The sequence below is a fragment of the Athene noctua genome, chromosome 4 (assembly GCF_965140245.1).
Source record: "Athene noctua chromosome 4, bAthNoc1.hap1.1, whole genome shotgun sequence".
Lineage (NCBI taxonomy): Eukaryota > Metazoa > Chordata > Aves > Strigiformes > Strigidae > Athene > Athene noctua.
The window spans coordinates 74,255,741-74,281,000 of NC_134040.1; the positions used below are offsets into that span (position 1 = coordinate 74,255,741).

Here is a 25,260-nt window from a genome sequence, read left to right on the forward strand (position 1 = left end):
GTATAGGATGAGGAAATCTTGGATATAAGTAGGCTTGGAAAATCGATGTAGAAGACTATCATCTACATATATATATATGAGGTATAGTAAAACTAAAGTAGCCAATGAGTCAAAAAAAAAAAAAAAAGCACAATTGTATAAAAAATGCAAAAGCTGTAGTGGTCTGTATAAACAACAGTACAAAAGGTGGTGCAAAATACTTTCTCTTCCACTCAGATGTAGTCTTCGCAAACCTTCACAAAAAAAAGGAAACTTGCAGATTTCTCCCTAGCTTTATGCTGAAGGGATATTTTTCCCCTCTCATCTGTGTGTAAACTGCCACCATTTCACAATGGTTGCCCGTTCTTCTCCCGTGAAAGTACTAGGAAGATTGAAAGCATCTATAGTGGTCTTCACATACAAGATATGTCCACGTGTCTACAGTGTATGTTTGCATTTTGCCTAGTATGGACTTTAAAGTTAACATTAAGAATGTGCCAACTCTTGTTCTGTAAGTTTTATATGAAATATTTTAACACAAATACTAAAAGTAAGACTGCTGAAGCATGTCACATCTATGCAAAGTTTACTTCCCTCCATTCATTTTCACTTCCTGAAAGCATAATCTTCTTTTTCTGTGCAGTTGCTATTAAATAACACTGTGAAAATAAATTTGTAATTAAAGAAGAAACTGTTCATAGGAGTTCATATGTTCAGAAGAAATAGACTGTTTTCATGAGAAAATCTTTATGCTTTTCTAGTAAATAAGGTTTTTTTAATATATTATAGTAGTACTTGAAAAACTTCACAGAGATACTAGCATCTGTATTACAAGTAATAAAGGTCAAAGAATAGACATAGATAAAATGTGACAAATCTGCATAGTTTCCACATGGTTTTCAGGCTTTCCCAAGGAGGATGAGCAACCTTGTACCTAGTGACAATGAGTCCTGATATGGTTTTGTGAGTTATTGCTTTCTCCTTAAACTACAGTGTGTAATTTGGACTTCATTGTGAAAGAGATTCTTCATAACAGAAATCTTTCTCATTCAAAGAAGATGCATTTTAGGAGCTTTCCATCAGAATGGATCTTCAGAGATTGTGTACCTGATAGTGGAACTCATCAGTATCAAGAATTTTCACCCTGGTTTAAAAAAAAAAAAAAAAAAGCGGGAGGTGAAGGTAGGTGGAGAAGTCCATTTCCTTCCAAACAAAACACGTCTCCCAGAAGTTGATGGCATCGCCAGTCTTTCAGTTCTAACTTGTAACAGTCAAGATAGAGTAAAAACATATTCCTCTGCACACAGCCATTAGAAAACCTGCCAGACTTTTTGAGTATCCTCATGTGTTGCAGCACTAGTGTTTGTTTTCTTTTCAAAGGGCAAAACATATGGGGATTCTTTTATCTCACTGATTTTCTAGCATAAATGAAGCTTGTAAATTATGTAACTTTAGCTTTGGGGTTTTTTTAATTGACTTCCATTGTTTAAGCTGCAACCGCCAAATACCTATAGCATATAATTTATTAGGTGTATTTAATAAGTTATGTATTTGTTCTAAATTTTTCAAAATAGAGGCAACTGAATATTGTGGGCTTTTTCCCAATATGTTGACTGAATGTTCTGAATTACTTTATTTCTGTCTCACTTTCAATGACAGGTTTCTCTGGCAATTCAGCAGCAGCTCTCTTGGAGCTGGCCAGACATCCCTCATAATTATGTAGTAATCAGGTGTAATAAAAAAAGTAGTCAAATTGTAACTATTTACTTTGGAGGTAGACAGTTTAACGGTATCAATTCACAGCTATGCAAGTTAAATTAATGCAAAAGGAAAATCAAATACTTAAAGTGTAAGTATTTTTATTATGTGTAAATAAACATATACATGCTTTTTTTAGTATAATGTGAGTTACTGAGATTTATCCTCTTTTTTTTTTTCTTTATTCTTTAAAGTTTTACTCTTCATTTGCAATTTTATTGGCCAGCAAGCAAGATATGCAGCAGCAGTACAAGGGATATAGCTGTTGTTGTAAATCTGTAATCATAGATTTATGATTGTGGTATGAAGTTGTACTTCAGCTTCATAAGGTTATCTTCCTCCAGCATTACTTTAAGGAAATGATGAGGCATTTTTCAACAGCAGCAAGAATTTTCAATTTTATGCTAAGAATATGTTCATAATCACATCAATTGGTTTTAATATTTATCTTAGCTGTTCAAATTGCTTTAGCTTTTAAAGCTGACATGTTTATATAGAATCCTCCTTTAGATCAACGGCTATACTATCAATTATTTTAACTGACTTCCTCTCATTTCTTATGCATTTTTTTTAATGTACCGAAATATAATTCGGCTTTTTTGTTTTTCAAGTATATTGTTATAAGCATATCTTGATGCTAAATAGATGTCACAAAGTCCAAGTTTGCCTGCTAGTAATTAAACATTTTTCACATCCTCACATGATGGGAATATATTTAGCACCCATTATTTAATAAACATGATTTATATTGTACAATAGCTAGAGAATATTAGTTGAATCTGGAAGAAGCTGGTTTCTAAGTAAACCAAAGGAATGGCAATTTTTTATGACATAAAACTCACAGCTGTAGAATTTAGCAGGCAATTCTGTATGCTAACAATGTTGACATGTTCAAGGAAAGACTGAAAAAATCATTTAGAAATACATAGAGGCCAGGTGACTCCAAAACTACCTTTAATTAAAATGGTTAGAGTCTCAAGGAGCACTGAAGAAAGTATTGTGTACTTTTGCCCTATTTTTTCTTTACTTTTCCCTGGATAATTGAACAAGACAGAGTAGTTGAATCAAGTGGTTGCTTAGTCTATTCCTGTACACGCGTTCTTACAATGCACCATGAGCCATAGCTGAGTTTGCTTTTGTTGTCGCATTCTCCCTTGCTCTCTAGATTTGTTCGTAGTCTTAAAAGTATTTACAAAAGGCTCTTCACACCAAAAACACTTATAAAAGTTCAGTATTTGATTTTGATCTGAGTGGAAATGTTATATTAAAAGGATGTTGATTAGAAAAGCAAGGTTTTTGTTACACCTGAAGAAGTATACTTGAAGAAACAGTAATAAATTTTAAAACTAAATTTGTCACGTATATCCACACACAATATGCTGCAGTCTTAGTGTGTATTATATATCTGAATTTTATTTATCTAAAATTTCAATGGAGTCTAAAAGGCTGTTCCTGACTCCCTACTAAAGCATAAAGGGCAAGTTACAAAGTTAAAACCTGAAAAGAGACCAATTAAAAGTAATTAAAATTTGTTTAGGTATAGCATGACAGACAGAGAATGACAAGACACTCCTTTATGTCCCATTAAGAGTAATATGTGAAATGTTATAAGCTGTCATTGTAAAATGATGTGTTTGTGCACCTGTTTTGCTTTTCCTTGTCCATGAGTCTCCAACAACCTACACCTTTACATTTCCTGTGATTTACATTTTGATTGTAGTTGTAAAGTGTGTTCAAGCTTAATCAGTACAATGAACCTTATGGAAAAAATGATGTAGCTATTAGGAAAACAAAGTACCCTTCTGAGTAATACAAATCTGCGTTAATTTGAAGAAAAATTTTAATTTTTTTCGGATACATGCTTGGAGAATGAAACATCCTTCTGGAGTCTATGGTGAAGGGAAGTGTTTGATCACTTTATACCTTTTAAAAGTTACGGTAAAATTTTCTTGGGTTATAAAACAGATAAGGAATATATATCATTTTTTAAGTGCTGTTTTGATCATTTTAAGAGATTCAACATCAGAATCAAATGTATTAGATTTCCGTGAGGAAGGCTTTTATCTTGCAACACCCACTTGGTGCCCTAACAAGACTTATCAGGGTCCTGCTGAAAAATTTTAAGAGAACTGCTTCAGGCAAATGTTTCATGGTGCATTACCTATCATTTGGGATCTGATGGCCTCGGTTACTGGAGAAACACTGGATTTAGAGTCAGTAATGTAGCCAGTTTATCAAAAGACAGAAGGCAAATGTCTTTCCTACCATTCATTTCTTCACATTATGGTAAAAAAATTATTAGAATTGATTTTACATAGCAAGGATTTAAATAGAATGTGGAATTATTTTTGATTGCTAAGTAAGTGAGGGGCAATAGAAAAGTCTGTGGCAGATGTTACTGGTTTTCATTCATGAGTATGCATATATATATGTATGTGTGCATTCAGTGGTCTGTTTTAATGTGGTGTGAAGTCAGAGATGGTTTACTTTTAGCTAAATCTATTTGTAGTCGAGAAGAACAGTTTCTATGTGACTGTTAGTAGCCAGTTTCTTTATATTTAATTTGCTTTTATTCAAATCTTACAACTTGAATTTTATTGAAAGTGTTCTTATGATGAGTGAAACTGAATTGAAAGTTCCATTTTGTAGCTGATTTTTTACTAAATCAGGGAGCTGGAAAAACAGCTTGAAAATATCTTTTTTTTTTTTTCTTGAAAACATTAGTAAAACATTGCATAAAATTTGCTTCTTTACATAAAACATTTAATTTCGCTGGAAGGAAAATACTCCTTTTTAATTTTAAAATCACAAAAATAAACTCCAAATCAAGATAAGTGTTGCATTTAAACCATTTTAAATTAAAATTCTTCATTTTTTTTAAAATCAGAACAATTAATTAAATTTAACATGACTCCAAAATGCATTGCTCAGCAAATAAATTATTTTAAAAATTTGGCAAGATGTGATACTGCATCCACTGTAGTTATGAGTGCTGACATGTTAACAGCTATCATCTGCTATATGTAAATGTAAAAAGGGAAATACAAAACAGAACTTGTTAATGATGTACCCTTGTGATATCACAGGCTATGCATTTATTTGTCTATTCCACAGTTTTTAACAAAAATAAAGTTACAGATCAGAAGTATAAGAATTGTTCGTATTTCTCGCATCCCAAGTTTGACATACCATAAATCATTACTGTCTCCTGATTATTAATAATATTTCCTTCGTAAAGGTTGTTTCTAATTTTGCATGTAATTACAGTAGCAAATTCTCGGATATACCTGCTTAACTAATTACTTCTGTTTAAATTCTGTTATCTATGCATTCAACTGGTTGTAAGTGAAAATAAATTTAAGGACCAAAACTGTCTCTGAAAAATTAGAAATTGAAGTTTAAAACCTTTTTAAACATATTCTTTCTATGTGAATGAAGAGTTGTTACTAATGTTATGCCACTTAAGTTAATTATGGACTACACTTGGAAATAAGACTATGGGTAAAACCTTTAATGTTTAGAGATATGCAGGCTGTGGGAATGACAAGTTGCTTGTATTTAGTAGGTGTGAGTCTGCTTTTGTCAGACCTACAGATGCCCTCGAACCAGAGTTCTATATGGATCTACTGAGAACAAAAGAACATAAATCCAAGGGACAAAGACTAATGTGCTTAGGATTTAGTTGCTGTTTTATTGTGTATATACTTAATTCAATGCGTTGGACATTCATTATATAAGATTATAAAATCTTAGATGTACATTTGGACATTTGGTCTTCTGGCTGCTTGACGCAGGCCTGCCATTAAACTGCATCACTGTTGTAATGAGTGATTTCACTGACATTGCTAGCTTTTGCTAATTTGCTTGTTTCTCTCTTTGCACATAACCTACATCATGTTAGCTCTTTGCTGTCCCCAATTCATGGCCGCAAGGCTCTGCCAAGGAAAGGAGTCGTCAGTAATCCTGGAAGGAAGTTGCACAGTCTGGCTGAAATTTGAGGCCATAGAAAACCCCTTTCAAGACCAGTGCCTATGTTTATCACATTCCAAAGATCAAAAAATATTTCATATTTATGGAGTGAATTCTAATACAAAATGCATTTCAGATCAAGACAGGATATGGAGAGATTATATATTCCCATACTTTTGTGTTAGTAGGCTATCATTTGTCAGCAACAAATGTCAGAGATGCTCTGTGTTCTGCTGACCCAGTCTGAACTTTGGTGTAGACAACTAACCAGGATTTCTAGGTTTATTATTTAGAGTACTTCAGTGCAATATAGCAAAAAAAATTAAAAAGATCTGTGCAGGATCTGTTCTCACTGGCAGTGATATGAAAAGATTGTCTCCAAACCTGGGTGCCTACCTTTTTACCACTTCTAAGCTAATCACATTTCCTCATGTAAGCTCAAACTAGTTATTATGTTGTAGTTACTATGTTACAGCTATTTTACTAAGGTTTTTCCTCTTTCTTTCTTTTGTTTGCCTACAACTTTAATGATTTCTGTAAAATTCTATTTGTTGAACATGGTGAGTTATTCTTATTGAAGGGTTTCAAACTTTTTAAATGGTTTTGGTTGATACTGACAAATTCACATAGTTTACAGACATTTTTTTCTCCACTTTTAAACATGAATTGAAAACATGACATGGAAGACAGAGTGATCATGCCACATAAGGTCTTTCTTTGCAGCTGTATTGAATGCTTGTGGACTAAGACCACAGGTTTAAGCTTTCTTAAAATAACACTGTTCAAATCTCACTTGAACTGTTAATGTGAGTTGTAATTATACCAGTGACTAATGAACAGCCATAATTTATAAAGCATCCTAATCAGAAATGTTGCTGATGCTAAATGAAAAGTAATGAAACGGTTTCCAGATTTTCAAATTGAAGTCAAATAGAGTACTTGAATTAGTCAGAATAATTGTCTAATTTGAACAATGGATTCTTGGTTTTGATAACTCTGCCCTGAATAAGTATCTTCATTGGTAGACAAAGGATAGTGAATTCTATCTATTTATTATAAACATTATTTTGACATGTTTATTGAACATCAGTGGATTAAATCTAATTGAATTTTGATTGCCTAGCAGATTTGCAATGGATTACATAGCAGGAGTCATTGGCTTATATTTACAGCTATAATATACTACTTAAAATTCAGCCTTCTCATAAACAATTCCATTTAATGATTCTATTTGGCGTATTAGAGTCAGCAATGAATTGCAAGAGCTTGACTATTGCCTATCGTAAGCATGCTTTTATAGAACAAGAAAATTAAAATGTAGGGTTTTTTCTCTAGTTGAGTGAAGGGAAAAATCTGATTTAATTATGACTGTCTTATTTCCTACTGTTAAATAAGGAATCTATCATATTGAGAAAATATTGGTCAAATGAGCAAGAATTTCATTTGCGTTTTTTATCTCATTACACTGTGTGACTAAACTTCATAAAGAAATGCTCTCCCCTTGATTTAGAATAACTTCTGATCTATGTTTATAATAAACTGTTTCCAGCAATAACTTATCAGCCACTTTTCAGTTAGCGCAAAATTTCGTAGCTTCACTGACCTTTGACCAAATAAATTACACAAGTGTTGCTAGTAAATACTTCAGTTATAATTTTCTAGTGGGTGAAAACACATTAGGGAAAAGTACGTTCTGAGGACTTTTCAGAGAGTTGCTGTTTGCGCAAAAAAGGTGGAACTGAAGCATCAAATGGAAAAGGAAACAAAGTTGAAAACTGCGGTAGCAGACCCGGAGTGAGACCACTGTATGTAGCACTGATTTGGGGAGGAGGAGGAAAGCACCTCATGTCCTGCCTTGATAGCCATATCTGCTCACACTTGCTGTTTTTTTCAGGCACCACAGATCTTCCCCAGCAGTTTTCTTTAGAGTCAATGCTGAAAAGTGAAAGTATCATGTCATGATGCTAGGATCTCTCTTATTAAGCTTTGAAGTAAAACAAAAGAGCTCGTTTTCAAGAGCTGATAGTTTCACCAAGAACAGCTTGTTGGCATGGTATTCATTCTGAATTCTAGTTCGTATGCCTCCTTTCTAGTTTGAAGAAGGAATTTTACTGCACATCTCTCTTCAGGTCTAGCAAGTCCTTCTCCTATTGATGTACATATCCTGATTTTTTCATCTGTAGAATAAGCAGTAGCAGCAGGCTGTTCATTGACCTTGAAAAACAGTCTCTTAATGTTTTAAAAATTCCTCATGTTTATTACATGGTATTAATGGACAGTGAAAATAGAAACTATTTTTGTGGTTACCACTTCTTTCTTTTGTAGTGCATAACTGTTTATATGCAATATTGTGAAATAGTTGCTGTACTTCAGCAGCTGACAGTACTCTAGATCTCCCAAGGTACTCTAAGATAACAAAATAGATGCTATTCATGCAGAGCTCCATGGACATTGATGATATTCTGTAGGAGGAGCTTGAATAACTCATTTCCATGAGTGTTCAGAGGTGTTGGGGAATACAATCAAACATAGAAGGTCTGCATTAGAAGGCTTACATTAGACCTGCCTGGTTATTTCTCAGACTAGGCTTTATGATATCAGGAAAAAAATTTTACTTATTTTAACTCTGAGAAGTGATTTCATCATTAGCCTTGGGTAGGGACTCTTTTATAATACAACCTGCTTTAAAAGTCGCTCGTCACTTATGTTGCTATCATAGCCTGTAAGGTCCCTAGTGCTTTTGCTGAGCCTGAGTCGTTCCTCGAGGAGTTTTTTCTGTCACAGATATAGAAAGAAATAGGAATAAGGTTTAGAAAGAAACAATAACTGCACATCATCGGAATGTTTCCTAGGAGGAAGGAGGCAATAGCTTCACCTCTTTGTCATTTACTGTGGCACTGGCACTTGTTTTTCTACTGTGCTGCAGCAGCTTCTTTGAGAGTCCACACATATCAAGTGAACAGCCAGAAAACAGAGGAAGGCATTATCCCTCTTCTCAGGGTGGTGAGGCACTCAAGGCTGTCTACTAACTGTCTGCTAGTCACTGCTGTTCAGTATCAGGGTGGGGTTTGGTTGCCTAGTACTGCTATGGTAAGAAAAGACTTTGCCTCTGTTGGTATTGCTTTCTCAAGCTCTGGGCTAGAGGATAGTACAAATAGCAGGGCACAGGTATAGTTAAAAGCTCAGATTTCTTCTGCATTCAAGAGTCTTCTTGATGGCACATGGCTCAGAAGAGAAAGTGACAGAAGTTACTGGGTTGTGACAAGTTGGGGGAAGAGAAGACAAAAGAATATTCCATAGAGAAAAGGGTGTGATAGTTCACTGCTTGTAGCAAATCTGTATAGGTGAGCATTTGCTGACCCTTTTGCCGTGGCAGTCAACCATATAATGGCTTTCAGAAGAAGTCTTGTGGCTGGGAAGCTTCAGTTATTACTGCTGTTCCACTGTTGGTAAAAAATTGTTACTCGAAGCTGCTAAGTTGCCTCTCTAAATGCCTTAAGCAGATCTACATGAGTCTTTTGCCACTTCATTCAAAGGAAGCTGCCAGCCCTGGATAGCTTAGAAGTTTGGCAGGGAGTAGTTCCTACAGGAAGCAAGTTTGAAGTTAAAATTTTAAAAAATTAATCTTGTTCCATTTTTTTCCTTTGCCAAACTTTGCAATGCAAACAAGTCATCTTTAGATATGTCTGCTTGGATTAATTCATTATTTATGTGAATTGATATTATTAGGTTTCATCCTACATGCTGGTAGTTTTGCACTCCACAGGCAAATGGAGAGAGATTACAGGAGGTCTTGCTTTGGTACCCTGACTCTGTATTTGCTGGACAAATAGCCCAACAGTTAAAATAGTGAGATTTTTTCTCAAGAATCTATGGTTTTCTACCATATAGATGAATACTTTTGATGTAAGGGTTTTATGGATGCCTGAAAATATAGAATACACATTCTCATCCACATGGTGTGCATGACAATTAACTATTATGTAAAGGCAAATTTTGGAGGTGTTATTTGAAAGCTGACTTGCTTTTCTTAACACACGTCTGAAAGCTAGCAGAACTTCCAGACTACTTGAGTAGGGTATAGTTGTGGTCTTCTCAAACAATGAGGACTTCTTTTTTATTTTTTAATAGAAGTTTGTGTAGCCAGTATTTAATGTATTATATTTTGTGCTGCTTTACTTTTTCCATGCTGGGAGCAATGGATTACCAGAGCAATCCAATGAAAACTTCCTCAGATATGCTATGCCTTGTTTCACTGCTTGTTAGTCAACTGGTCAGACAGTGTAGAGGTTTACAGTATTCCTTTTGTGTGCTAGGTGAGTACTTTATTTACTAAATGATCTTTAATCGGTTTGGCAGCAGGGGACAGATTCTGAACTAAAAATTTGATGCTCCTTTGTTTCAACATGCTGAACTGTGTCTGGTTTTGGATCTGTGCTTATGTGTTAACAACTAAGTGGTTCATTTGAATCAAATTTCCCAAGTGCTAAATTTTGGCAATTCTTTCCCAGTCCTTGGGGAATAAAGAAGAAAATATATTTTCTACTGGGTCTGTCTTTCCAATTTCTTATGAATAAAATTTGAGTAAATAAAGCTCACTTAAATACACTTATTCACCCTAAGCCTTCTGAGAGAGCATTTCATGTCAAATAGAATTAGAGATGCACCAGACTCTTAATTTGAGGTCTAGGTTTGGCACAAGGATTATCCTTTCATCCTTTCACGTGTGAAATTGAAGGTTCCCTGCTGGCTTAACACAGCCCTTAACTCAACAGCTGAGCACTTGGCCACAGTGCTCAAGCTGTGAGTATCTTCCTACAAATAATTCCTCCCCATGCCTGTTAATGTCAGGAGACTATGAGAGAGGCAGCTCAGCGTGTGCCTATTGCAGATTTCTACACAGTTCTGCTGGCATTTAAATAAAGAGCTGCGCTATACAATTCAGTGGATCTTTTCCCTTTGTAATGAATATTTGTACCAGAGCTCTGTATTCAGAGGTCTCAGAGCACTTTCAAACATGACTGTTTGATAAAGATTTTAAAATAAGAAATAATTTAAAACTAATTGGTGTATTTATTTGTGAGTACCATAAAATTCTCCAGTTGTTAACAATAGCTGCAGCTGACCACCTCTGTGTGGACACCTGGCTTGTACCAAGTGTGTTATTAGCATCAGTGTGAGAGATAAATAGGTATGATAGCTTAATATTAGGATTATATATTTAGTTAATCAAGAAAGATTTTATTTATTCACAGTAACAAAATTGTATAAGAATGAAAGATTTTTCCAGTGTGCCAGTTCCTTCTGTGAAATTTTTAGGTGATAGTTGCCAACCCTTCTTGGTTCAATCAGTTTTCTTCTCATAGATGATTTAAATCAAAATCCTACCTACAGCTCGGAAGGCTAACTTCTCACAAAAGAAAACACTGCTTCCCAGCTCTGATAGTACTACAGCAAAGAAATTCTTTCAAAGCATTGGTACAGCTAAATGATTTTTTCCTCATTTTCTGAGGACTGACATGTTCATAGATACTTAAAGACCATGATGTTCTATTTGAAAAAATTTTGTACATACCTACTTTGCTTTTAGCAAATCTCTCTCCATCTTGTTCCTTACTGCCCCAGACTTGGAAAGCATGGAACTAGACATTAAAATCATGTCTTTGTAGCATGGCAAACTGGCAGAATAAGCTTCCCCTACATACACTGAGTTTCTACCTTATCACAAGTACCAAACACAAAACATACAGATATAAGTAAAACCACTACATCTGCCTTTCCCAGTTTCTTAAATGTGGAGCATGATCTAAATATCTTTAAAAAATATATCTCAAACTATTTTTAAATTGGAAGGAGAAAAAAAAATCCAACAAGCTCAAAGCCTGTACTCAATGATCCAAGGAGGGTATTATGAAAGATCTTATGACCTTTCAAGACATCATAGATAAATTTAATGTATCTTGCTCTGCCTAGTAATGCCCAGGAATATAATGCAAGGAGTGAAACATTAATTGTACAGCATCATTTCTGACTGTTTTTTGTCAGCATGCTTTTGAAAGCAGCTTCTTCTCCACAATGAATTCTACACTTGTGAACCAAGGCCCATCAGAATAAAAATTTATTTGGGTGCCTGTCTGGATATTTGAAGCACATCAAATAAAGTGGATGAAGAATATATATGGATATTCACAACTCGGTGTTTTCAAAATATCATTACCAGATATTTTACCCTTTTTTGTATTTTGAAAATATCTATTGATATTTACTAAAACAAAGCAGCTGACTGTAGCAAATTATGTTTCCTAATGAAAGTAACGCAAACATTATGTTCTCAAAGAACATTTTCCTAGTTTTTAGGAAGAGTGACACTGGGCTGGAAGTTACAGTTTTCCTTTTTCCATATCACTTTTAGAGAAAAGACATCTTTCAATAGATAGCTTATCAGATGTAAATGTTGAAGAGCATAGAAACAAAGTCCGTATGGGGTATTGCTTCATGCTAAGATGCATCATTTCAATTCTAAATTTTAACTTGCAACAACAAGGATCAAAAAAAATAAACTGCAAGAAAACACAATGAAGGATGTTTTATACAGTATTTTATAATATATATATATAAAATTAAGCATTATTGTATGAACTGTCCCTTGGTTAGTTTTTGCCCCTGATAACTTACCTCCTTTTATAGTTTAAAAGGAGATTGCTTTCTGTCCTTCCATCTGTCTCTTACTGCATATCTGAAATGGAAGTGAAATAATTTTCTTCTGTACTTATGCTAACATTCCTCTTCGTCCATGTATAATTTACTCAATATAGTCAATAAACATATTGTGTGGGTTATTTAAAATTCTGATTGTACCCACCAACATTTATTTTAATGTTTTTGAACATTGACTTTTGTGCCCTTCTTTTTAAATGTGGTGTTGTTTGCTGTGAAGCCAACGACTACTGTATTTGTCTCAGATTTTCTACATTCAAATAATAGTTTAAGAAGCTTTAGGAAAATATAAGCTACAATCTTATGCAGTAATACACAGTGCTCATAGCTGAAGGAGCATCTCTTTTTCTAAAACTTCTGTCATTAAAAAATACATTCACCTCTTTCATGCAAATACCTAAAGTAGCAAAATACAGTTAGGGCAAAGGTGAGGTTTTGAGAACTTTTAGTCAGGAGGCTGCCCTGGCTAATTATTTGTTTTATTAAATAAATAAAATCTAATAGTGTATGTTTTAGGGAAAAATTATTTCATATAGCACAGTTCTGCAAGTGTGAAGAATTCACTAATTGTAGAATTGTCTCAATAGTAAAGAAACAGAGTTTGATTCCAGTTTTAATAACTGTGTGAAGGAACAGGGGACTACAAGTAATTGTTAAAACACCTTAAATTTGGGGGGAGGGGTTTTTTTTCAGGAGAAAAATATTAAAGGAGCATCAAAACCTAAGAATTAATTGCTGTCATCCTTTGTCTTTGAGGTTAGCAATGTAATGAGCCTAAGGATGAAATCTGAACTATTGTTCTAGTTTAAATATATTAAGAGATACCATTAATTATAAATAATATGTTCTACTAAAACTAATAAATGTAAATTATAGTCAGTAGTAGTATATGAAATGCATTTTGGACTAATTAATAAATTTCAAGAATAAAAGTTCCATGCAGGACAACTTCTTGAGCCTTGAAGGTCATATTGTAACTGTATAAATTTTTAATGATTTAAAAAGTACACATTACTTGATGTGGGTCAGTGCGTACTCACCATTTGAAGTGTATTTCAATTATCACTGAATGTCCTTTACTTAGGACCATGTTGAAGAGTGAATTTTATTCTAAAATGCTGAGATGAATTCTCAAGATGAGAATTCAATTCAATTTTTATTCAATTTAAAAAAATATTTGTTTCACTTTGTTTGATCGCAGGCAGGTCAAGCGGACATGGCACAGTCCCCCTCCTCAGTCTAGAGCTCATCTAAACTATAGTTGTCATCATCCTTCCCGAGTAGACAGAACTATGGTCTCCGCTCGCGTCAGAACCACCACCAGAAAGAACGTGGCGATGGAGATGGAGCTGCCACACAAACGTGCAGCGGTCCAGGTCCTGGGCTGCAGGGAGTGTTTGAGCCTGTCAATCCTGCTGGAGGGCAGCAGTGACAGCACCTGTGTGTGCTGCGATCAGCTGGATGGCCTGCTCAGCCTGGTGGTGGAACTCAAAGAAGAGGTTGAAAGATTAAAAAGTATTAGGGAGTGTGAAAGAGAAATTGATTGGTGGAGTAGCACTTTAGCATCCCAGAAGCAAAAGGAGCAAATGGAACCTCCAAAAGAGACAGGTAATCCCCCACCCTCTTGCAACTAGGCAGAAGGAGGGGACCTATGAGATGGGGGAGACTGGAAAAAGGTCCCTGCTCAGGGAAGTAGAAAAATCCCCTCCCAACCTCCCTCACCTTCTGTGGTGTCCCTCCACCAAAAATACGGGGCCTTGGAACTTTTGAACGAAGTACAAAAGGATGAAGAAAATTAGTCAAACAAGGAGGAAGACCGAGGTCTACCAAGGCTGGGTCACTCTAGAGCAGGTATTAAAACCACTTCTAAAAAGAACTCCAGAAGGGTCATTGTAGCGGGTGACTCCCTCCTGAGAGGTGTCAAAGGCCCAATATGCAGACCAGACCCACTGGAACACTGCTGCCTCCCTGGGGCCCAGGTAAAGGACCTCACGGCAAAACTCTCCACTCTAGTGAGACCCAGGACTACTACACTCTATTTTTTTTTCAGGTGGCTAGTGATGATATTACCAGGAGAAGTCCTAAATCATTGAAGAGGGATTTCAGGACCATGGGGAGACTGCGTAAGGGGTTGGGGGCACAAATTGTGTTCTCCTCCATCCCTTCAGTTGTGGGGATGGATGAAGGAGATTACAGGAGAACTCAACAGATGAACTTGTGGCTCCAAGACTGCTGTTACTGGCAGGGCTTTGGATTTTTCAATCATGGGTTAGTATACGGGATGCCAGACCTTTTGGCATCAGATGGGATGCATCTGTCCCAGAGGGAGAAAAGGATCTTGAGTCAGGAGTTAGCTGGGCTCACTGAGAGAGCTTTAAGCTAGATTTGAAGGGGGAAGGGGACAAAACTGGAACTTCCAGACATAAGCCCCAGGGTAGATTGCCAGAGTTTGTGGGCTGTTGTGCTAGCAATGACCCTGGCAACTGCTATCCCAGTGGAGGCATGATAGAGACATGCAGCACAACAAAGATGCAAGGGATATTGATGGATCAACAAACATGGTAACACCTGTGAAAGGTCAGGCTAGAATTAGGACCACTAAATGTGAAAAGGTGCTGGGGACATCGGCCCATCTGAAGTGCATCTATATCAATGCACACAGCATGGGTAACAAACAGGGGGAGCTTGAAGCCACGATGCAACAGGAAAATTATGATGTGACTATCACAGAAACATGGTGGGATGCCTCCTGTGACTGGAGTGAAGCAGTTGATGGCTACAAGCTCTTTAAGAGGGAAAGACAAGGAACGAGAAGCCGTGGGTGCTGCTATATGTTAGGGACTGTTATGATTGATTCGAGCACAAGTAGAGTGAAGACAGGGTGGAGTGTCTTTGTGTTAGGATCAGGGGGAAGGCCAGCAGGGCAGATATAGTAGGAGTCTACTATAGGCCACCCAACCAGGACAGAGAGGTGAATGAAACATTCTGTAGGCACTTAGGAGAAATCTCTTGATGGCTTGCCCTTGTTCTTGTGGGAGACTTTAACTTCCCAGACATCTGCTGGGAATATATACAACACAGCAGAGCAGGACCAGTCCCGGAGATTCCTGGAATGTGTGAGAGATAACTTCCTGACACAGCTGGTGAGTGAATCAAACAGAGAAGGTGCCCTGCTGGATCTCCTCTTTGTGAGCGGAGAAGGACTGGTGGATGATGTGGGGGTTGGAGGCCGACTAGGGCACAGCAATCATGAAATAATAGAGTTCTCTATTCTTAGAGAAGCCAGAAGAGGGGACAGCAGAACTAACATCCCGGACTTCAAAAGGGCTGACTTTGTCTTGTTTAGGAATCTGCTTGACAGGATCCCTTGGGAGACAATCCTGAAGGATATAGGGGCCCAGAAAGGCTGGGCACTCTTTAGGAAGGAAGTTTTAAAGGCTCAGGAGCAGGCTGTCTTCAGGTGCTGTAAGAGAAGCCGGTGCCAGAGAAGACCTCCCTGGCTGAACAGGGAGTTTTGGCTGCTAGTCAGAGAGAAAAGGAGACTTTACAGCCTTTGGAAGAAGGGGCTAGCCACTCACAATGATTACAAAGATGCTGTGAGGCTACGCAGGGCGGAAATTGGGAGCTCTAAAACCCAGCTAGACATTAACCTTGGTTCAGCAATCAAGGATAACAACAAATATTTCTATAACTATGTCAATAGCAAAAGAAAGACCAGGGAGAGGCTCTATCCTTTGCTAGACACAGGAGGAAACATGGCAACGAGTGATGAGGAAAAGGCTGAGGTGCTTAATGCCTTCTTTGCCTCAGTCTTTAATGACAAGACTAGTTGTACCGAGGGAATCCTGACTCCTCAGCCATAAGACAGAGACTGGGAGAAGGACTGCCCTGCAATCCAGGAGGAGAGAGTCAGTGACCTGCTGCATCACACAGACACACACACAAGTCTATGGGACTGGATAGGATACACCCCAGGGTGCTGAAGGAGCTGGCTGGGGTGCTCTCCAAGCCGCTTTCCATCATTGACCAGCAGTCCTGGCTGACCGGGGAGGTCCCGACAGATTGGAAATTGGCCAACGTGACACCCATATATAAGAAGGTTTGGAAGGATGATCCAGGAAATCACAGGCCTGTCAGCTTGATGTCGGTGCCCGGGAAGCTGATGGAGCAGCTCATCCTGAGAACCATCACACAACATGTTGGGGACAACCAGATGCTCAGGCCCAGTCAGCATGGGTTCATGAAAGGCAGGTCCTGCTTGGCAAACCTGATCTCTTTATATGACAGGGCGACCTGCTATTGGATGAGGGAAAGGCTGTGGATGTTGTTTACCTTGACTTTAGTAAGGCCTTTGACACTGTTTCCCACAGCATTCTCCTGGCAAACTGGCTGCTCATAGCTTGGATGGGCACATGCTTTGGTGGGTAAAAAACTGGCTGGATGGCCGGGCCCAAAGAGTTGTGGTGAACGGAATTAAATCCAGTTGGCGGCCGGTCACGAGTGGTGTCCCCCAGGGCTCGGTTTTGGGGCCACTCCTGATTAAACATCTTTATTGATGACCTAGACGAGGGGATCGAGTGCACCCTCAGTCAGTTTGCAGATGACACCCAGTTGGGTGGGAGTGTTGATCTGCTCGAGGGTAGGGAGGCTCTGCAGAGAGACCTGGACAGGCTGGAGCCATGGGCTGAGCCCAACTGGAGGAGTTTCACTAAGGGCAAATGCCGGGGGCTACCCTTGGGCCACAACAACCCCCAGCAGCGCTACAGGCTTGGGGAGGAGTGGCTGGAGAGCTGCCAGTCAGAGAGGGACCTGGGGGTGTTGATTGACAGCCCGATGAACAGGAGCCAGCAGTGTGCCCAGGTGGCCAAGAAGGCCAATGGCATCCTGGCTTGTGTCAGCAATAGCGTGGCCAGCAGGGACAGGGAAGGGATCTGAGCCCTGTACTCGGCACTGGTGAGGCCGCCCCTCGATTCCTGTGTTCAGTTTTGGGCCCCTCACTACAAAAAGGACATTGAATGACTCGAGCGTGTCCAGAGAAGGGCAACGGAGCTGGTGCAGGGTCTGGAGCACAGGTCGTACGGGGAGCGGCTGAGGGAACTGGGGGTGTTTAGTCTGGAGAAGAGGAGGCTGAGGGGAGACCTCATCGCCCTCTACAGCTCCCTGAAAGGAGGGTGCAGAGAGCTGGGGATGAGTCTCTTTATCCAAGTAACAAGCGATAGGACAAGAGGGAATGGCCTAAAGTTGCACCAGGGAAGGTTTAGACTGGATATCAGGAAGCATTTCTTTCCAGAAGGGGTTGTTAGGCGTTGGAATGGGCTGCCCAGGGCAGTGGTGGAGTCCCCATCCCTGGAGGTGTTTAAGAGTCAGGTTGACTTAGCGCTGAGGGATATGGTGTAGTTGGGAACTGTCTGTGTTAGGTTAATGGTTGAACTAGGTGATCTTCAAGGTTCTTTCCAACATAGATGATTCTGTGATCCAAGCAGTTGTCTATCTTAAACTTTTTTATCAACTTAAAAAACATATTAATTCCTGAAGATTAAAAATTCTTGGCCCACCATGTATTTGCTCTTTAAATGATTTCTCAGATTATTAGGAAGATGTTAGTGTGGCAACTTCATTTAACCTCCACCCCAATAGACAGAAGAGGGGAATAAATGAGAGATCAGCCCATTTATATATATGTCAGGTTTTTCATTTTTAGACTAAAAACAGCAGCCCAATGTGAGCATGAGTTCACCTCCAAACTGAAGTAATATTTTAGGGTTTGGAGTTTAGTTTTGGGGTTTTTTCCAGTCTTGAAGGGAATTTAATATTAGGGCAGACACAAATTAATGTCTTGTTTACTTACACTCATTTGGATGCTTAAATCCCCAGTTAGCATAAAGCTTTGTGGCAGTAGGCATTTTAGTCTGTCCTTAATGCAGTGTTTTTAAATGGCAGTTAAGAAGTCCAGAATCCCTGTCCTAGACTTGCATTAGTGAAAAAAAGTATTTTTAAAGTGTATAAAAAGTATATGAGAAAAAAAATGAAGGCTTCTTTTTACTTAAAATGTGTGAAATCCTTACTGTCTGCTCAGTGCTTGAAATTTTTAGTCTTTATTCTGGTGAAAGCCTTACACTTCTAGAGAAAGGTCTTAAAATTCTAGGAGCAGTTTCCATTGGAGTCATAGTACTATTCATGTGCCTGAAATTACACTTGTGCTTTAAAGGATTTCTGTGTCAAGGTAGTGATAAAAAATGTGAGTAATTCATTCATTGTTATTTCAATTTCTCCTTTTCCACTTCTGTTCACTAGAACTTTGTGTAAATCATTTTACTTAAACTGGAGCTATAGATGACAAAAAGTTATATATTCCTGCTCTGAGAAGCTTGTAGTACAGGTAAACATACTTCTTTGTGTCCATCATTTTCTGCTTCTAAAGAAATTAATGACTTTGAAAACCTAATTTCTGAAAATACCAGTCTACCGAATGCACAATTATTAGCAAAAAAATAAAAATTTAAAAATCTAGCTTACACATCTAATTCTAAAATATGAATAGTGTTTAAAATGCAGATGACCTGAATATTTATGATATCATATCAGTATTTCTGTAAATTGGTGCACTGTACAAACATGGTTTTTGAGAGAGGTAGGAGAGGAGATCCTCTGTTACCTATGTTATGTTGGAAAAGACAATCTGCTATTCAGCATCATTGCTTTACTGTAAGGCCACATACACTCATGAGCAGTTTTGTGTATTGATATAATTGTGCTTTTATTGGTTTCTTTCACTGTGGTGACAAAGGGGTATATCCATGTGCCTGACTGACTGCAGAGTGTGTCACAAAGACTTGTCACAGTACCGCATCTGAATGGAACTCTGACTGGGTTTTAGAATGAGCAGTTTCCGATATGAGCGTGACTTCATCCCAGTGTGTAGAGCATGTACTTATTCATTGTTTGAATATAGCAACTGAAATGGTATTTAAAACTCTAGTGTCAACAGCTTTATACATTTATGTAAATATCCCAGGCTACACGTAAAAATGTGTGTGTGTGTTTGGAGCGGATTCTTTTTGGATTTGCCTGTGCTCTGATGTTTTGATGTGTATGAGATAAACACTTCTCTTATGGTGTAAGGCTGTAATGGAAAAGACTGAAGCTTAAGGTAATACTGAAAAAAGTTTTCTTTTAGAAAGTCCATCTTGTTTTATAAATACAAATGTAGGTCCATGCACCATAATAATCAATACTTTTATCATCTTCCTTGGTTTCTCTGTAAGAGACTAATAAGGCAGAATGATGTTTGAAGTAAGGAGAAATTTTCACTTATTACTTTTATATGTATTTTATATCTTTTTTTTCATTGCTCAGTTTGAATAGTCTGAACGATGTAATTTATAACAATAGGCTAGAATGACTAAATGATTAGCTGGCCAGCCTGCCGACTCTGGATTTCTTCTCTTCAGAGATGGCAGAATTTTTCAAATCTGTTTCTTTTCTTCATCTGCTTTCATAAAGACATACTTTCCATTACCACGGTGATGGTTTTGTAGAAGTAATTTGAAAACTAATTAAAAAAAAAAAATACTTAAAATGCAATGACATTTCCATCTTCACTGTCTCTTGAATTTTCTTTTCATTTTACTAATTTATTTCTATATATTAAATGCCAGTATGTTGCAATTAGTTTGGGGGAGGTTCACAGAGATTTCTTTATAATTTTTTTAGTACTTCAAGACTGCAGTGAGTGTCATTGGGAAAAATCTGGCAGATGTCCACAGACCTTCCTTAAAGCACTAAAATCATCAAACCATGCTGCACAGGGGAATATGAGATACTGAAAAACTTGCAGTGAGCATTCAGAATTTGAAAGATTTTTCTTGCTCTTAAAAGTTCTAAATTTTAACTTCTCTGTGTCCTAAACAATAGGAAACTATTCTCACCTGATAGTAAGAATGGAAATTGTTCACTGACTTAGTGCACAGGCATCTTAATTTTGCACTGAGCACTAATCTGTTGTTAGTCTCATGTGTTATAGGTGAACATCCCAGTGAACAAAGCAAAGATTTTGTTCTTTGCAGTGTAACAACACTGACAGAAACAGGACCACACTGTTCCTATTTGTGGAAATGCTTCCAAAACCATTAGAAGTATTGTCTCGTTGGACTAATACCCAAGACTTGTAAAACCTTCATTTGCTAGAGTCTCTTGCCTGGCATGCTGAGGTTGTGAGAGGCAGCTCAGTACCGAAACTCCTGTTCAGTGAGAAATGGCTAAAAGAATAATGGATGGACTGTTCGGAGCAAAAACTGCTTTGCAGTTCTTAATACAGTTAGTAGAACAGATGATACCACAGGTAAATGTTTTTGGCTTAGACTTGGGGAGGGGGGAATTGTGAAAGACGTGCTTTAATCATTTCTGTAAAAGCAGCCAGAAGAAATTACATTATCAGAATCTCTAGACTAATGAAACTGTCTCAATAGGTAGGCTGTTCTTTTTCCTTTATCTGTTGAGTTGATATTTGGGATACTGAACATTACTGTGCATTTTGTCAGATTTACTGGTTGTGGTTCCCTGTGGAAAAAAAATAACTCAGTAAATATTTTCTTTTCAAATAGACACAAAAATGTGAAGTGAAGAATGAAGTAGTAAATTCCTCTTCTTAATAATTTTTCTTATTTTTTCCCTTCTCTTTCCAAATCAATTTGTTTGCTATCATTTGCTGTTCTTTTTTTTTGTTAATAGCTGGGATTCCATTTCATTTTTGTTTCTACAGGGGTAACAATTCAGCCTGTGTGCCACAGAAAAGCAGAACAGTAGAAAGCAGTTATTTTAGCTTCTAATGTAATTAATAATTAATGCTGTTCATATAATGTAATTAATCAAAATCATTCAAGTTCTTTGGTGTAGTTCCATAGCTCTTAAACAATCAGGTGATAATAATTCTAGCAGTTTTGACTATGTGAAGAATGGTCTCCATTAAATCTCTTATCGATGCTTTGAGTTAGTTATCTCTCAGGTTTGTCACTCCATGGTAGGTATTGGGATGCATGCAGGATTCAGCCTAGCTTCAGCCTAGCAATTTGAATCACTAGGGGTACAGTTGTTGCTTGACAACACTCAGTCACTTTTTCAGATGCCTATGTCATGATCAAGTCTGTTTAGTACGTCTTTGCATCATCAGACTTCTGGGTGACAGGTCTGGGACATGGATCGAGAAGAATGGGGAGGACTTTCCAGCATGGTAACAACCAGGTTCTTGATGTCACTCTAGACAAAGCCTACAGTTTCGTTTCTGTATCGGGTCTTTTAGCGCATTCCCAGTCTGGAGGTAAGCTCCTTTGCCCAGGCTGCAGTGCACTGTGGATCCCTGAGGTTATGCTGAATGAACTAGACTTGGTGGACTAAAGGACTAAAATGATGACAGTTCAACATGGAAATAGGATGTTTTTAAGTGCCTTTTGACAGTTTCAGCTATTTTGTTCATATAATCTGTTATATATTAAGAGAGAGAAGACAAGAAATTCTTTTCACAAATGTATTGTCATTTCACTCAATTTAAACTGTGGTATTTGAGCATTCTCTGTGTATGTTTGCAGTAAACATGAGGCGTAGTCAGTGCAGTGTGAGCATGCCAATACAGAGAAAGGGATGAACACAGAAATTATTCCTAAGAGGTGAGAAGCAATTGTGACTAATTTCTTCTCATGAATTAACTTACTCAGTTACTCAGCTCTGATACTTTGGAAGTATACAGAAGCTGCATGGAAGAGTAGGGGAAGATACAAACATAATACAGAGGAAAATTTTTACTGCTTTGCAGTCTTCTTGTGTTGCAGAAGACCGAGTTTTGGGGAATTGAAATCTCCATGCTTGTATGTCTGTGCGGTCTAAGACAGGAACAAAGGAGAGAAAAGTAGTGGAAAAGAGCACTGCAACATGTCTGCAGTTTCCCTACTTTTTACTTTCTCCTCCTCTGTTGGTACTACTTCTGATGTGCAGTTCAGATAAGTGAAAACAGAATGGTGGAAGGTGGAATTTATTTCTAACTGTAGATAGTGCACTCCTCTTCAAATTCACATCTCCGTATGAAAATAACGTTTACACACAATGCATAAACTGATATGTTGCCAAAGGCAGTATACATCTCCGTATGCAAAGCAATAAGAAACACACAATGAATGCATCCTGTGAGAGGAGTTGTCAGCATTTTATTTTAACAAGTCTGTGTGTTTGTGTGTGTTTGCATATGTGTGTCCATACTAATTTAAAGTATTTTTTTAATATCAACTAAATTCTTATCACCGAATCCTGCTACTTTTGCTTTTCTAGGAAGATAGTGCATAGAGTTTTACCATTTCATTTCTGGGTGGAAGTATATCCAGTATACTATCTATATAGTATATCTATATACTATTATACTAGATATACTTCACCTGATATACTTGTTAATTCTGTTGAGACAGTGGAGATACAACAATACTTATATATTAGCTAAAAAATGGCTTTTCTTTTCCTGATAATTTTTTGTGCCATTTTTCCGTGCATCTTTCTTATGGCTAGCCAATGCCAAATCACAGTCTTAAAATGTTTACAGCTGTTAATTATTTTTTTCTTTTTTAGAATTTTGTGTAAATGGTTATGCTCTAGCTGTTACTTTCTGAATATCCTGTAAGTCTACAGGAGTTTTAAAGCACAGTTGTGAATAAGGATCCATTTCAATATAATTTGCTGATCAAGGCTCCCTTGAATTTTTCCATTCCTCTATTCCAAGTGAAGCTTCTTATGATGTGTCATGACATTTTTTTATTAGTATTATTTCATCAGTGGTGTTTATCTGGATTTAGTTTATTATGACTGAGAGCAGAATTCAGCCTTGTTATCGAGGGTGTCTAAGCAGAAGTTTTTCATGGGTTTTTTTTAATTATTGGGGCCAATCCCCCATAAACTCTGAGTGAACTTCTTTGACTTTTACCAGCTGAGATTCAACAGAAAAATACAATTTTTCAAGATATTTTGCTATCAAAGTTTAAAATTTCTCTTCTGACCTCTTTTATGGGGAGTAATTCTAACACACATAAGAAAGCAACCTAATGCACGGTTGTGCAATAAGAGAAGTCTTCCAAAATAAATAAAAGGGAGGTCAATGAAAAACACTTCTAAATATAACCATTAAATTTATTTTGATGATTTAAAACGTAAACCACCTTAGGAAGATGTATTATTAATTGTGTTTGTCTCATCGCCTTTGCTTTGGTGCTTGTAAGGAGATGGTAGGGATGGGTCCCAAGAAAGCCACCTGCAGGGAGAGTAGATGGAAGCAAATCAGGCTTATACTCAGAAATGGCAAACTGTTAACACATGAAAAACCATGTTTTTCAATGTGTGTGAATGAGAGAGACTGCTATGGTTTGTTGCTATGCGGTGCTTCTTTGCTGCCTCCCTCAGTGGTCTTCCCAGTGGCAGGAGTTTCATAAACAGCTAAACAGAAAGCAGCAGCAGCAGAAAACCTCTGTTTGGAAAGTCACCACTGCTAATAGTACAACCTGTTGCACAAAAATCCTTACTGACATGTTTTAATGTTCCTATCCATGTGCTTTCTCTCCATAAGTGACTAGAAAAATAAGTAAAACTTTGTACTATGGCTATTCTGTGCAAGAGAATCCCATGACAGTGGAGCCCACCTGCTTTTTCTTCAGATAAGGAGGTTGGAAACAATCTAGAAACCCTGCCAGCTGTGGAAGGAGGCTTTTCAAAGAAACTAAAAGAAAATTTGTAGCTAAAAAAAAAGACACCAAATCTTGTTTAACGTCTTCCAAATGAACATAGGTGATGAAAGAAGTAAAAAAAAAAAAATCTGAAGTTCTGATTTGCATGTTACTGTACTTATACTCCACAAAATCATAAAACAGTAATAAAAAATGAGTAGCTAATTACAGATGAGAGTAAGAACTGTTTTCTGTCTATTTGTTCCTAATCTTTCACTTAACTGATTCGGGTGCTGTTAATGCATGCTGTTACCATTGAACTGTCCAAGGCCAGGGGCTTTTTGCCATTTCCCTTTCCCTAAAAACAAGACTTGAGTATGTAAAAATTCAGCAATAGAGAAGGGAGAAGTAGAAAACCACAAACAAACAGACATGTCAGATTGCATATAGTTTGCATTTTCCCATAGGCCATCAAGGGTAGGCTGTTTTCAGTTTCTGTTACAAAAAACGTGAAAGCACCATACGTTCTCTCGAGCAGAAGATCTTACTGTGACCCACCAGAGTCAGAGCTGACAGCCTGTCCTGCTGTTTTCCTGTGTTGCCTCCTCTCCAGAGTGAGTGTGTGTGTCCTCCTAAAGCAGAACAGACACATGGCTCTCCCACTGGGAGTCTTATTACCATATTGCCCTATATTGTGTCTGTTTCTGATGATGTTCTGTTCAGATAACTGCCTACTGCAAAAGCAGGTGCTCTGTTCTCAACAGCACCTTTCCCATGGGATTCCCATCTTTACAAGTATACTGCTCCAAAAGGTGACGTTCCCCTTTTTCAGTTAATGGGTTGTGGTTTTCACTTTTAAGTGCCTGCAGCTCATCACTGATTCATCTTCTGATGTGTGCATAAAGCTGAAAGAGGAACAGCAACATCTTTAGCCCATTTCTCTTTCCCACCAATCTCTAAACTAGTCTTCATTAACGCTCTGTATAAATCTTTTAAGGTTTACTCACCAAAGGAGAGCCCCAAGCTTTAATACCTCATTGCAGTATCTTCACCATTTTCCTCATAAAAGCCCTTTCGTATGTCTTCTAGTAGATTTGCTGTAGTATTTGTGTGTGTTTGGGGGGAGGTTCTGATTCCTTTTACA

General features: G+C 37.6%; 1 protein-coding gene across 2 annotated transcripts in view; it reads left to right on the forward strand.

Annotated features, from left to right (window-relative positions):
• Positions 1 to 25,260, forward strand: part of GALNTL6 (polypeptide N-acetylgalactosaminyltransferase like 6) — a 512,016-nt gene that overhangs the window by 284,952 nt on the left and 201,804 nt on the right. The gene's annotated exons all lie outside the window — the stretch shown is intronic.